The sequence below is a fragment of the Akebia trifoliata genome, unplaced genomic scaffold (genome assembly GCF_017979445.1).
Source record: "Akebia trifoliata isolate Shusen 1 unplaced genomic scaffold, ASM1797944v1 Contig00082, whole genome shotgun sequence".
NCBI lineage: Eukaryota > Viridiplantae > Streptophyta > Magnoliopsida > Ranunculales > Lardizabalaceae > Akebia > Akebia trifoliata.
In genome coordinates this window covers 17,743-33,677 of record NW_028236834.1, presented here as the reverse complement: position 1 = coordinate 33,677, position 15,935 = coordinate 17,743, and the positions used below count along the sequence as shown (strand labels likewise).

Sequence of the window (15,935 nt, the reverse complement as noted above, 5' to 3'; positions counted from 1 at the left end):
ACCTATTGTGAGCCACACAGTCACATGTCCCGATTGCCAACGTAATATTAGTACGTGGTCGGTCCCCTCGTGGGATGCCAAACCATTTATGAAAGCTACAACTCTTGACTCGTACCCATAGGTATAAAAGATAATCTAAGTTTATCAACTGCACTTCTTGGTCAAAACTAGTGCCTAAGCAAGATCTTGCCTCGATGTACCCTACTGTACGAGGGGGATAGACTACGTCTATTCTCGACGAGAGGTATTTAAGTGGGTCCTTGCTCAGCATTGTGCGCCACCTCTCAACTGGAGATCAAACTAGTTGTTTTTGACTTCAGAGAAGTGAGTTGAGGTTTTAGATTATCACCTATACGGTATATCAAACCAAGTCACCACGTATCGAGAGGTATATAGGTGTGCTTGGGCAAGGGTGGCCAGATAAAAATGCATTGCACGTAGTAAGCTTAGAGTCTAGAAACCTTCCCTGTAGGTCACGACTCGAACTTATCGTGGGTGTTCCCGGGTTGTTTATTGAATGGAACCTGTTGATTGATGAATGTATGTGAGTGATGTGAATGATGAGATCAAAGTGTATGATTGTCCTCAAGGATCAAAATTTTATTTTTGAAAATTAAATGGGTGCACCAACCCAATAAAGAACCCATTCTTTTAATGACCCAGTCCACCTCGATCCAACAATCATGATGGACTGGGCCATTTAAATCAAAATGGAAATCGAATTTTCAAAGAAGAAAAAGAAAATATTTTCCAAAAAAGAAAATTTTCCAAAAAAAAGTGTTCTCTAGCAAAAATATTTTTCATAAGAACAAGATTTTCCAAAGAAAATAAAAAATTGATCTTTTACATGGACCTTGGAAAAGTATTAAAATACCCTTTTGTGTCAAACCAGGATGTTAGCCGCCAGCGATAACCCAATCGATCAGTTAGTCAAAACAACCGTCATAAGAATGCACCCTGTAGAGAAGATCAATTTTGGGAGATTCATGTTGAGGAGTGCTCTCTATTTCCATGAGTTTGAGATAGACTGGAACCTTTTGTATGCTATGGCTAAGCGATGGAACCCCTACCTTCACATATTCCACATTGGGCGTATACACTTGTGCCCTACTCACGAGGATTTTTGTGGTATTATGGGGATATCCACTTCAGGACCTCTAGTCAGGCCCTCATTGAAGACCAGATATTATGGTGCCCTCGCCACAAGATTGAATATTTCCAAAGAAGAAGCCAAGGCCCTAATCCATAACGGGAGACTGGATTTAGTACCTTTACTGGGCCCGTATCGCTCCCGCAGTCATTCTATCAATGTAAAATCCGAAGCCTGGCGAGCCACTAGAGACTATCGATTATGCTTAGGAATCCTAGCCAATACATACTGACCTTTAATAGTGATGGCCAAACTATCCCTGAGTCCTTCATAGATATAGCCTCTCAACTCTCGAAGAAAGCCAACCCAGTACCCCTCACCTTAGCTGAAACTTTCTCAGGTCTAGATGCCATAAAAAATGGTGAGTGGGAAAGTTTCAAAGGAAGCCCCTACTTACTCTATATGTGGCTTTGTGATCGTCTCAAGATTGTAGATGTTCCCTCAAACCTCGAATATGGGCCAGAACACTTTTCCAAGAGAAACCTGTTAGTGCGTCACAACTCAGTCAAAGCTTGGAGTAAATGGTTAGACTCTCGCTTAGCCCGTCATATCGGTTTAAGATGTACTTGGTGGATGACTGATCCCCCCATTCTAGGAATCAAAGGATCCTACTATGTCCGTCTGATCGGTTTAGAAGAAACATATTTTTACCATCCTAATTTGATCCTAGAACAGTATGATGTACCCATAGAGTTATCCTTACCTCAACCCAAAGCTTTCTTTTCCCCCGAGCCTTTGACTGAAAAGTTAGTACACATCATTGAGAAAGCTTGGAACAAGCGCACCTTAGGGTATCCAGACGGACCAGCAGAATTCAGAGAGCCAGTTATTAGAGCTAAGAGGGTCAAGCCTGACAGCAATCCTAATGACCATCAAGACAAAGCCAAGCGTCCATATAAAAATAGTTCAAATCAAATTTGTTGAAAGATGTTTTAATAAGAACATATTGTTTGTCAATCATTTTCAATAAAACTATCTTTCTTTTTGAATAAATATCTCCTTTTCAAATACTCATTGTGTGATTGGATTGGTGCACAAACCTCAATAAAATGATTCTTAAAAATGTTATCAAGGGGGTAATACTGAAATTGACTAAATCTACCTTTGATGGGGTCATATAGGATTATCATTGCGCCCAAACTCAAGCGTCCACCTCCTAGTTGGAGTCGTAAGTCCAGTCGGTTAGAAATAACCATAGTACCAAGTCAACAAGCAGAGATGGCTTAAGAATCTGAGCTCACAGAGATCCGTAAGATCTTGGCAGCCTTTGCCAATGATATCAGCAATAAGAAGGCAAAGTGGAAATGTTAGAACAGAACTCGGAATCAGCGGGAATTCTCTTAGATGACCCAAAGGGGAAAAAGGTTGAAGAGAAACGTCCACGTGAAGTCTTCGAGCTCGACGGAGATGAAGAGTATGTTGATGAAAATCCGGCGTTATCTAATAGAATGTCTCAATTGGAGTCAGCGATGAAGAGTATAAAAGGTATTGATGAAATTGTAGTAGGCATTGAAGCTTTGAATCGCATCCCTAGAATCTATTTGCCAGAAAAGTTTGTGATGCCTGAAATGGACAAGTTCAGTGGGACAGGGTGTGCGAAAACACATCTTAAGGTGTATGTTACCAACATGCGCACTATGGGGCTCAGCGACGAACAGATGACATTGTTGTTCCAAAGAACTTTATCGGGATCAGCACTACGTTGGTTAATGTCTCAAGATCCAGTTACTGTGGGTACATGGGAGGCACCAGTGATTAAAGAGGTCATCGGCACATTCGGATTAGGATATAAGCCTACTAAGGAAGATTGGGCCCAATACTGGAAGACAAAACGGGATAAGGCCATTGCTAAAAGGCAAAGGCATACCATAGATCTCATTAAAATGAAGACATATCGAAAGACCCTCAATGGTTATTTTGTGAAAAAAGGAGAAGACTTCCGTTACTGTGGGTTCCCAGAGCCTTTCATTGATCACATCACAGGTACTCGTCTGCCAGGGTTTGAAATCTTCTTTGGCATGGAATGGCCCGAAAAGGAAGCGAGCACAGAAATTAAGGAGAAGAAAGTTGAAGACTGGCAGCTCGATCTGGACTCCCTCAACATAGATGAGCTATTCACTGAAGATCATAGTATCTTAGTGTTGTCGGTTGAGAAAAGGATCCCAAATCCTCAGTCTGTAATCAAACCCGCTGTTGGGGCTCTATCAAACTATCATGTAATCAGTCATGTGTTGCATGTCAAGGCTGGGTCTGTCGGTCCCATTAGTCCTGTTCAGTCTGACATGCCAGTTAAGTCCTTTATTTCTGTTGAGTCAAATTAGTTAGTTGAGTCTGTTTTTCCTACTGAGTCGAGTGAGTCTGTCAAGTCTGCAATGAGTCCTGTTACCCCATCTCTTTTTAATGAAATGAAAGAAATTTTTGATTACCCCGAGCGCAATAATAATTTAACTAATACGGAGGGAGAATCTTCTGACGAAGAGCCTCCCCCCGAAATAATCAAATTACTTGAACAAAAAGAGGAACGTCAGGCTCAACCTCTAATAGAGGAAGTAGAGGTTATCAACCTTGGAACGAAAGAAAATCCTCAAGAAATTCGTATAGGGATCACTTTATCTCCTGATGAACGCAAAGGGATAGTAGATTTGCTCAGAAAGTTCAAAGATGTGTTCGCGTGGTCATACGAGGATATACCAGGGGTAAGTACAGATATTGTTCAACATCGGATTCCGTTATATCCTGATGCTCGACCAATCAAACAGAAACTTCGACGTATGAAGCCGGAATGGACTTTGAAAATTAAAGAAGAAGTTACGAAGCAGATTAACGCTGGATTTTTGGAAGTAGTGGAATACCCTGAGTGGATTGCTAATGTCGTCCTAGTACCGAAAAATGATGGAAAAGTTAGAATGTGTGTGGATTTTAGAGACTTAAACAAAGCAAGCCCAAAGGATAGTTTCCCTTTACCACACATAGATGTTCTAGTGGACAGTACAGCAGGGTATGCTTTGTTGTCCTTCATGGATGGATTTTCAGGGTACAACCAGATAAAAATGGATCCTCGAGATATGCAAAAAACGTCATTCATCACACAGTGGGGGACCTTCTGCTACAACGTCATGCCTTTTGGTTTGAAGAACGCTGGAACCACCTATCAAAGAGCAGCCACGACTTTACTACATGACATGATACACAAGGAAGTCGAAGTCTATGTAGATGATATGATAGTCAAATCTAATGAACGACTAGGGCATGTTACAGCGTTAGAAAAGTTTTTCACAAGGATTCAAAAGTACCAACTCCACCTCAACCCAGAAATGTGTATTCGGAGTAACTTCTGGAAAGCTGTTGGGATTTGTGGTCAGTCAAAGAGGGATCGAAATAGACCCTGTGAAGATTAAAGCTATCCAAGAGATGCCACCGCCCGAGACTGAAAAGCAGATTCGAGGTTTTCTGGGCAGAATCCAGTATGTTAGCAGATTCATCGCTCAACTCACCAACATCTACGAACCTATTTTCAAGCTTCTCAAGAAGAATGAACCAACAGTTTGGAATGAGTAATGTCAAAAGGCTTAAAAATCAAGTCAAGGAGTATCTCTTAAACCCACCTATTTTGGTTCCACCCACACCGGGCGAACCACTTCTTCTTTATCTATCAGTCACAGAAGAAGTTATGGGATGCATGCTTGCACAGTATGACAAAGATACTCGCAAAGAAAGAGCCATCTACTACATCAGCAAGAAGATGTTAGAATATGAACGAAAATATTCATCCTTGGAGAAAACTTGCTTAGCATTAGTATGGGCCACTCAGAGACTCCGGCACTATATGTTTTCTCATTCAATTATCCTGTTATCTCGGATGGATCCTCTCAAGTACCTCTTCGAGAAGCCGGCGTTGACAGGGAGAACCGCACGATGGTTATTGTTGCTATTAGAGTTTGACATCACACATGTTACGCAGAAATCCATCAAGGGGAGAGCTGTAGCAGAATACTTGGCAGATCACCCTGTAGTAGAAGGAATAAGGCCCGTCGATCAATTCCCTGATGAAAACATCTTGCACGTTAAAGAAGAACCGTAGAACCAAACATGGCAGTTGTACTTTGATGGAGCCACCAATCAAAATGGGTATGGAATAGGGGTAGTCCTGCTTTCTCCGGAAGGATGCCACATTCCTATTGCTATTAAATTAGCCTTTTCGAACACTAATAACATGGCTGAATATGAGGCGTGCATCGCGGGGCTCGAAGCTGCTTTGAACCAAGGCATTACAGAAATTGAAGTTTTTGGGGATTCAGCCTTGGTCATACATCAATCATTGGAAGAATGGAAGACTAGGGATGAAAAGTTGAAACCCTACCATGAGTATTTGTTAAACTTAGTCAGTAAGTTTAAAGCTATCTTGTTCCAGCACTTGTCAAAGGAGGATAACAGATTTGCTGACTCCTTAGCAACTTTATCTTCAATGATCCATTTACCCCCTGGCATGGAATTGAGGCCAATCACTGTTGAACTCAAAGACAAACCCGCATACTACCATCAGATCAACATTGCTACTAGAATACCCGATGGAAAGCCATGGTACACAGACATAAAGAGAGTGTTGGAAAAACAAGAATTCCTGGAAGAAGCATCGAGGAAGGAACGATAGACCCTACTAAGATTAGCATCTCAATTTATCCTGTGCGCATGAAGCTTATACAAAAGGTCTTATGAAGGGATTCACTTGTCATGTGTTGATGAAGATCAAGCTGAACAGATAATGATTGAACTACATTCAGGAGAATGTGGCCCTCACATGAGTGGGAAAATGTTAGCTAAGAAAATTATGAGACAAGGATACTACTGGCCCACGATGGAAACAGATTGTCATCACATGGTCAAAACCTGTCATAAGTGCCAAATACATGCGAACCTTATACATGTGCCACTATCTCAATTAGTGGGTCTGACTTCACCATGGCCATTCTCAGTCTGGGGAATTGACATTATCGGTAAAATATCGCCTAAGGCATCAAACGGGCATGAATACATTCTGGTTGCCATCGATTATTTTACCAAATGGGTCGAAGCTGCTTTTTATGCTGTCCTCACTGTGTCTCGAGTTGCAAAGTTTATTCAAACGAACATCATCAGTCGATACGGGGTACCTTCAGAGTTGATCTCCGATAACGGGTCGCACTTCAAGGGTGAGGTTATCAAATTGTGTTCAAAGTTCAAAATCTCACACCATAAATCATCTCCTTACCACCCTCAGACTAACGAAGCAGTCGAAGCAGCTAATAAGAATATTAAGACTATCCTCAGGAAAATGTGTCAATCACATCGAGATTGGTCAAAAAAACTGTCATTTGCACTATGGGCATATCGAACCTCAATTCGATCCTCCACTGGAACTACTCCCTACTCTTTTGAAATGGAAATTTCGTCTCTCAGGGTCTTGTTAGAAAGTCAGTTGTCAGAAGCAGATTGGGTTCGCCAACGGTATGAAGAATTGAATTTGATCGAAGAAAAATGACTAAGAACGTTGTACCACGTGCAAGCTTATCAAAGAAGAGTCGCCCGTGCATTTGACAAGAAAATCAAGGCTCGTCACTTACAAGTCGGGGATTTAGTACTCAAAGAGAACCGGGCACCTATTTTTGATCCCAGAGGGAAGTTCAAACCAAATTGGGGAGGTCCGTTCATCGTCAAAGAAATATTGCTAGGAAAAGCTGTTAGACTTCAAGATCATGATGGAATCGAATTACCAGAACCAACCAACCTTGACCAAATCAAACGGTACTACATTTAAGGAGGCCATCGTTGGCCGAATCAATTCTCCTATTACCCAGTTCAGCATATCCTTTCTCAACCCCTTTGCAGTCTTTTCAAAAAGAAAAATTATGCATTTTTCTTTCTCAGCCCGATCACCTAACCTAGGGGAGGGAAGCTTTGAACTACGTTTTGGTCTGATCCCAAAATTCTGGGGTATGTAGGCAACCTGAGAAGTTACTTCAGGCCCGACCACATCAAAAAAAAAAATCTAAATTTAAAAAAAAAAAAAAATCTTCAAAATGGGGAAGAAAATTCAAAGTAAAATAAAAAGAAATGCCACACAAGGGGCATTTGGGTTTTGAGCCTCAAAATCCGTTTCTTTTTATACCCAGTCCTAAGCCTACCCATGAAAGTCCTCTTAAGTACTGTGCGAAAAGTCAAGGAAGATAGCAAAGCATGATCAGACAGCAACTCCAGAAGTTCAGACAGGAAGAAAAGAAAAAGAAGATAAAAAATGATAAAGCCTGCTAAGTTGAAAACCCGAAAAGAGCGACTTAGGCAAAAATTAAGGCAAGCTCGCAAGGTTGAAAATCTAAAAGGACAACTTTGGCAACAATCAGAGCTGAGAAAAAAAGAAGAAGAAGAGCTCGCTAGATCGAAAACCTGAAAAGGCGATCTAGGAAAAAGTTAGAGTAACAAAGAAAAAACAGAAGAAAATCCCAAGCTGAGAGTGGTCCGAGCTGAAACATCAGAAGTCCAAATAATCAAGTTCAATACTTAGCTTAAACCAGGCATAGACTCAAAAGCCACAAGTATCTTGTCTACGATCGATCTGAAAATGTTTACTCCCCCAAATGAACTAAGGGAGATAATGGTGAATTCTATGATGAGTCTCGAAAGGAAATAATTTTGTACTCTTGAGCCTGACTCAAAACCTTCAATAAAATTAATCAAAATTAAAAGTTAAGTTTTTATTGCGCTTGTGGTAATCAATTATTTCAAACCTTCATACAAGGGGCATTTTCTTTCTTCTTTTCCCCCTTACATAAGGGGCATTTTTTTATGATGTGTTCAATTATTTTTAAAGCCATGTTCATTGTCAAACTAGGGTCATTTTGTTTTTGAGCAATTTAAATCCTAAAAGATAATGGGAACCCCAAACTTAAGGTTACCCTCTTGATAACAGTTTTTCGAAAAAACTTTTGAGGTCCAAAAGAAATAAAAACTTAGGTTTTAAATTCATAAAACTTTTTGATAAATCCTTGAGGTTCAAACAAAAGCATTTTGGATCTCACATAGGAGATATGGCATTCTTTCGTTCTCCAGATTCTTTTTCAGATCCAATCATTCTTAGATTCGATCATTTCTCTTCCAGATTCATTATCTTTCGGATTTATTCATTCTCCGATTCATTCCAATCAGTTTTCTCCAAATTCATTCATTCTTTTTCAAAATTCCTTCATTCCTCTACCAGTTTTGCTCAGTTGCCGCCAAGGGTTATCTTGGATTTTGCTCAGTTTCCACCAAGGGTTATCTTTGATTTTGCTCAGTTGCCGCCAAGGGTTATCTTGGATTTTGCTCATTTTTCGTCAAGGGTTATCTTGGATTTTGCTCATTTTCCGCCAAGGGTTAACTTGGATTTTGCTCAGTTGCCGCCAAGGGTTAACTTGGATTTTGCTCAGTTGCCGTCAAGGGTTATCTTGGATTTGCTCAGTTGCCGCCAAGGGTTAACTTGGATTTTGCTCAGTTGCCGCCAAGGGTTATCTTGGATTTTGCTCAGTTTCCGCCAAGGGTTTTCTTGGATTTTGCTAGTTACCGCCAAGGGTTATCTTGGATTTTGCTCAGTTTTCGCCGAAAGTTTTCCCAGAATTATGCTTAGTTTATGCTCAGATTATGCTCAAATTATACTCAGATTTTACTCAAATTTATCTCAGATTTTAAATCACACACTTGCACAGTTGTTATATCAGTCAAGGAGAATTTTTTAAATTCAAGGATCTGACACTGCCAGTGAGAGCTCGCGCTCAAGGACCTGACATTTTCTTTTAGTTCGGGGAGAGTTTACGCTCAAGGATCCAAACACCTCGACGAATTGCTAAATCAGACTGCAAAATGAACTGTCACTAGCTTTGGCATTCGGATATCGCATTATTTACCAAAATAGATTTGCTATCTAGTTTGCTTCAACCCTCTGCCAAAGAGGGGCATCTATAGACACCCTATTTTTGCATCCGCCTGATTAATCAACTCGTCAACCCAATCGCAAGGATTCCTAATGATGGATGTGTATTCCATTGCTTTATTTTGTTATCACATGCGTTTCAGAAATTCGGATGAGGTATCTCGAATTGACAAAACCTTAGAAACCATGCTACGTTAGGAAAATACAACCCTAGAAACATAGAAATCATCATTTTGCAGACCAAAAAGAAGCTTCACGATAAAAATCACTAAAAAACTATCAAATTATCAAAATACCCCTAACCTCAAAACAACCCTAGAGCCTACGTTACGCTTAGGAAAACTCTCTCAAACACATAAAACAACAAATCGAAACCAAATAAATCATTTCGCCAATTTTAACAGAATTTGACAAAATTACGAAAATGCGCCTCATAAAGTTCATGACCATTTCACACAAAAAATTTCATAAATGACACAAACTAATATTTCCATTTAATTCTTATGAAAAATCGATTCTAAAACATCCTAGAACATTAAAAACCGACTTGAAACGTGAAAAGTCCTCTCTGAGGGCAAAACGATAATTTCACAATTTTCATAATTAAAAATATCGAAATTAATAAATAAAATATTAAATAATTAAAGTGAAACATTGATGAAATTAATTTAAAATTTTGAATTAAAAAAATCGATCAATCGGGCTTTCAAGTAAAATTGTTGAGGGTTCGTGGGATATTTCTTTAAGGACCCCTCCATTTGGGGGTCCAAAGAATTAAAGAAATAATGGAGGAGGGGTCTCCAAAAATTTAAAGTCAATCAAGCAAGACTAAAGTCAAAGTATTAAAGTCAATCAAGTAAGACTAAAGTCAAAATTAAAGTCAATCAAGTAAGATTGAAGTCAAAGATATTAAAAGTCAATCAATTAAGACTAAAGTCAAAATATTAAAAATCAATCAAATAAGACCAAAAGTCAAAATAGAGTTCTAATTAAATAATAACTCTATCTAATAGAGTTCTAACTTAAAAACAATTCTACCTAAAACAATTCCAATTAAAATACAATTTTACCTAAAACAATTCTAACTAAAACACAACTCTAACTAAAAGAACTCTAATTAAATACTAACTCTATCCAAATCAACCCTTAAAAAATTCTATAAATAGAGGTGCTCACACTCTATTTTCGTATCAAATCATAAATCTTAATAGAAGTAGGTCTAAAAGCCCCCTAGCCTCCCATAAACCCTGGTTTTGGAGCCCCAACTCCTTACCTAACATCCCTCCTTCAATTTTAGCCTAAAGAACACCCAAAAGCCTTCAAAAACACTTCAAAATCCATAATAAACTCGAAGGGTCTAGATCCAAAAATAAGGAGATACCTTGTCTCGGAGATCCGAAATCAAATCCGGAGTCAAAACGAAGTAAGGGAGTATGGTACAAGGAGCTATTTTTGTCGGATCTGAGGGAATAAAGTTTGCTATCGGAAAGGTATAACCTTTTTTTTTTATTTATTATCATCTAGGTTGTTAGCAATGTAATTTATTTGGAAAGTTAGTAGAGACCGGCTTTGGCCGGGCGGGGTTGGTGCCTAACACCTTCCAACCCCGTAACATGATCCCCGAATTCAGCTTTTTTTTTGTTCTAGATTAGTTTTTTTTATCCGTTTAGAGTCATTGATCGGTTCCTAGATCGTAATAATTAGGTGGCGACTCCCAAACCTCAAGGGTCAAAAGCGGATCCGCGCACCCGACGGATCGAGGGCGCTTTCAATATCGAAGGAGGATTGCAACATATTAACCTTATATATCATGCTTCAAAATCAAGTTTATTTTTAGTAAGGTCATTTTAATTAATAGAAAGAAGATTAGTTTAATTTTTAGTGTTCATTGAGGTCAGAAATAACTAAGAGCCTGTATAGTATATTTTTTTACACTACAAAGTTTATCCCAATCCATTGATAATGCATTCGTACAATTCATTTAAGATTGATAGGCATAGATTTAGACAAAAATGAATTGAGGAACAAGATTCATTCAATCAATCCCAATGTTTTGGACATGGATTTGATGATAATGATGACGATGACGACGACGACGACGACCAACGACAACGACAATAACGATGATGATGACAAATGACGATCACAGATGATGAATGATGAGAACATCATCATCAAGGACTTGTCCCAAAGATTTGGGGTCACTAAACAAATCTTGTTTATTTATCAAAGTCTGTCAAGAGCCATATCCTTTTATTATTTAAAATGATTTCTTATACACACTTAGGGCAGAATGTCAATATAAAAAAAAAAATGAGGATCTCTATTTCTACTAGCCTTCAATCTTCGGTTTCAACTAGTTTATGAGATTTTGGGTTCCAACAAAACAAACTATTCTCGAGTTATTCAACTTCTCTGATAAAAGAAATAGAGAACAAGCCCTCGATAGATCTCACTATACCGGATATAACGTATTTTTCGATCTTTACTCATCATCTCTGCAAATTCCTCCACCTTGGACGAAACTCGGAATAGTGTAACTGAAAATTAACTTTTAAAAGATATAAATTTATGGATAAATTTACATGGAATTATTACAGGATGAAATTTGAAAAAGTTTAACTTTTTTTATAAGTATTCAATTCCAATAAGAACCATCAATTTCACTAATTTGTAAAATTATAAATAAAATTAGAAGAAATAAGATCAACAAGAATGATAATCAAACCTTATCTCTCTCAGAAGATTTTGATTATTAATATCCTAGATCGACCAGTCAAAACCTCTTTCTCCTTCGACTCACTCATATCTACTTCACCAATATGATTATAATTAGGTTCAATCCAAAAACTTAACCTAGTCACTTGAACGCAGAAGATAACATAATGAAAACTTGGAAACTCTCCACCTTACAAAAATAAAAGAAGCTTGCGAAATGAGTTTGAGAAGAACATCTCAGCTTTATAAATACTAAATTAGATTTAGTGGATTATCACTGATCATTCCAAAATCGAAACACAGAAAAATTTGAAGAGAACAATAAACAAAAGGATTGGCAAAAGCACAAATAAAATTGTGAAATCTGAAAACAATAATTCAATTTTATTGTATGAAAAAAATGAACATCTTGCACAAAAGATAAGTGCTTTTTGAAAACAGGCAAATTAAAAAAATGCATGTCTAGAGTAACAACTATGGTCCTAGTAACTAATAGATAGGGAGCTACAATTGCATCTAAGAAACCACCACAATAGAAAATAAATAAAATATAAAATGATGAAAACATAAAAGAAAGAAAGAAAGAAATGCATAGATCCCATAATTTTGCTGAACTTAAGCTAAATATATATAACATAATAGAAAGAGACCTAATGATATATCCACTAACATATTAACATAATAATAGTTTTAAATAACCACACAAAAAAATATTATATATATATATATATATATATCAATTACCACACATGAAATTTACTATCAATAATTACTATCACCCACCTCATTGAAACCCAAAAATCAACAGACTACTCAATGCATTAACTATTCAATTGCAAAAACAAGTCAACAGTAATCAAACAATCACTTATGCCGATTTAAATGTGTTTTGTCTCCAAATTAGTCTAAATTATAAAACAAATATTAGTGGGAAGCTATAAGAGAGTACGAACAACCTTACATATTTCTCCCAATTACCATTTATCCTACTTAAGAAAAACTCACCAACAAAAAGAAAATTGTCAAAGAAAAGAACATGAGGATTTTTTCTAATTATGATATATATGAACAAAATCATTAAGAACTATCACTCTGGAAGAGTCCTCAAGCTACGAAGAATTACTGATGACTAATTTACGACTGTTTGATTTATCATCACTCAGAAAATTATGAGCACTGTTATTCTAAACCAGAAACATTTAAAAAGGAAGAAACATTAAATATGCTATCAAGGATCTCACTTTCGGGACTCGCAGCAAAGGATCCAATTGCTGAAGTAAGTATTTTGGTCCTTTCACCCTTTCAAGTTGCGTCACAAATACCTTAGCTATAGCAATTGGTGTAAGGAAATCTAAGGATTGGAAGATATTCAATACAAGAAGTGTTCGAGACCAAATCTTTTTGATTGGAAAGCACCAAATGTATATATTGACTATTTCACAAGTTTAAAGGGGGAAAAATGGAGAAAAACATTACACTCGCCTCTAGAATCCCGATCATTTGATTCTTGTAAGAAAATAGGATTTTAACTTCGGCACATTTTAACCACCTTATTAAGCAATTCCTTTAGAAAACTTTTGAAATTTGGAGGCATGTTGTCTGGATATTTTACTGGGTCCTGTGAAAAAGAATGGAAATATTAAGTAATCCTGTAAACTGGAATATGAATTTAGAAATTTAAAAGAAAGGGGTAAGAAAATCTTCCTCGATGATGTGCCGAATCAATGCATATACTGAATTTGTATAAAATAGAGGCTGACCAACAAATAGTTGATACTTGGTTATGCCCCACAATCAACTAATTTTATGTTCATGCTATAACACTTATGAAGTTGAAGAATAATTAAAATGGTATATTTTTAGTAAATATTGCATAAATATTTAGTAGTCGATTCAAGTCCAGCTTACTAAACAAAAAATAATAAAAAATTATTGTAAAATACATAATGCGCCTGCTTCTTTTCTAAAAGTTAGCCAATTGAAGATTCAATAATATTTATTGTGTGAGTAAGAAAATTATTTCATTTATGTGCCTATATCATGTCCTCTTTCTTTCTCAAAAGGTAGTTGTTGTTCAAAATGAAGAAATAAAGGTACAACAAGCTGAATCCAAAGAAACGATTAGTTTAAAAAAATACTGTAAAATACTTGATGTGTTTGCTTCTCTTCTGAAAGTTCGCCCAATTGAAGATTTGATTATAATTAAAGTCGTGATGAATACACGTGGTTATGGTATGTGGTTGGGTACACGACTGACGTGGCAAGGGCACAGAACCATAGATCTTTTTCAGTGGGATACACTAGAAAAAGATGTGCAATTCTGCACCCTTGCCACATCAGCCGCGTACCAAAACCATGTGCACTCATTATTATTCTTATAATTTTTATTTAATATGAAGAAATAAAAGTACAGCAAGCAGAATCCTGAGGAACCAAAAATATATATCAGAAAACTCTAAGTTGCAACTAAAATGATCGAAATTGAGTTAGCATGGAAGAGCAGACCCAACAATCATTCCCACTCAAGCTATGATGCCAGGAAAATTAAAACGGAGAGAGAGAGAGAGATTCAAATGAAAAAAAAAATTAATAAACTGAGAAACAATTAGCTAATTGTATGAACATGAAACAAATTTAAGAACCATTTTGGATTAAACTAAACTAGAGACAAGATTCAATGATTTATATATGAAGAATGCAAAATAAATTAGGAAAAAGTTGACACATACAAAATGATCCCAAGAGACCATAAGTTGGCAGCATGGTTGGTTGTTGTTCACACACCTGTAGTTCGGGAGCCATGTACAAAAGAATACCTGAAAAATGCACCAGGTTCAATACTAGTTGGCTTAAAAGCACCGAGAATCGTGAACCAATGAACTATCTATAGAATGATATTTCTAGGCCCGTTTGGAGGCACTTACAAAGAGTGCCTAGGAAAATATGGATTTTACATACAAAAAAAGGCTTCAACACTGAAATATGTATCGGTTTTTGAACATTGAAGAGTTATAATGCAAATATATGCTAAATTTAAAGATGTATGCATCGTGAACCTGTGCAAGTAATCAGTTGGAGATGTGATGAGGACATCAACCATCAAGATGACTATGGAAGGCAGATTTTCCAAGGAACTAATCATGTGCAATAAGATAAAGTAAAAGAAAATTGCACATGACAAGGGTAATATTAGGGTGACCTTTTATACAGCGCAAGACGACAGTGTTTGTTTACATTGCAGGGGCAAATAAAAAATTGCAAAGCTGTACCATAGACAGAAACAAATAAATGAGCAACAACTAGCGAGATAGTTTTACATTGGTCACTCAACAATAATTGTGGTTAAATAGGTATATAAGCATGATAATCATAAGTGGATGCCCTGTACAATCATTAAAACTACAATTCATAATTAAAGCTATGACATTAGTAGCATAATTGTTGAATATTGTAAATAGGACAGTGAAATATTGTAATATATATTTTAGGAAAAAGAGAATGGATGGAGCAAGAACCACATATCGTAATAAATTATGAGATCATAACCACTTTATCATTGTGGTTAGTAAATGAACTTGAATTTCATATTGAAGGTTTACTATATTAAGCATGTAACAAATGAATATTTTACATAATGCATGCCAAAGATGATGACCAAGGAGGATTTCATAAACCATGCAAAAGTATGTTTTAAACAACATTTGAGACTTTTCCTTGAGACTTACCAAGGAGTGCTTCCCAAAATTGCACTGCGCCTTACGAAAATCGAAATGAGACATTTATTACAAAGATACCTTCCTGTTTCACCAGTTATCACACTATTCCACGAGACCCCACCCATTTGCTCTTGCATCCTTTACAAAAGGTGTAAAATGAACATATTATAAAAAACCATATTAAAGAGAACTAAAAACTCATCATAATAACACATGTAGATAAATTTAGTCTTTTAGGCCTTTTTTGCATTTATAGTGAATATAATGACAGGGTAATTGGAAAAATGCCCCTAATGAATTGACTATAGTAATCAATATAACACTAGGTTTTACAAGGGACACGCCATATCCCCGCTGCAGATCAAGTAGTACAAGAGGCTATAGATATAAGGCAATCCCGAGAACTGTTATA

The 15,935-nt window shown here is 36.9% G+C and overlaps 1 long non-coding RNA gene across 1 annotated transcript; it reads right to left on the bottom strand.

Moving 5' to 3' along the window:
* Positions 1–12,565: 12,565 nt before the first annotated feature.
* LOC147382025 (uncharacterized) lies at positions 12,566–15,663 on the bottom strand. Its single transcript, XR_015174186.1, has 3 exons — positions 15,533–15,663; positions 14,537–14,623; positions 12,566–13,425 (listed from the first exon to the last, which is right to left on the bottom strand). It is a non-coding gene; the product is annotated as an uncharacterized LOC147382025 (long non-coding RNA).
* Positions 15,664–15,935: the final 272 nt, after the last annotated feature.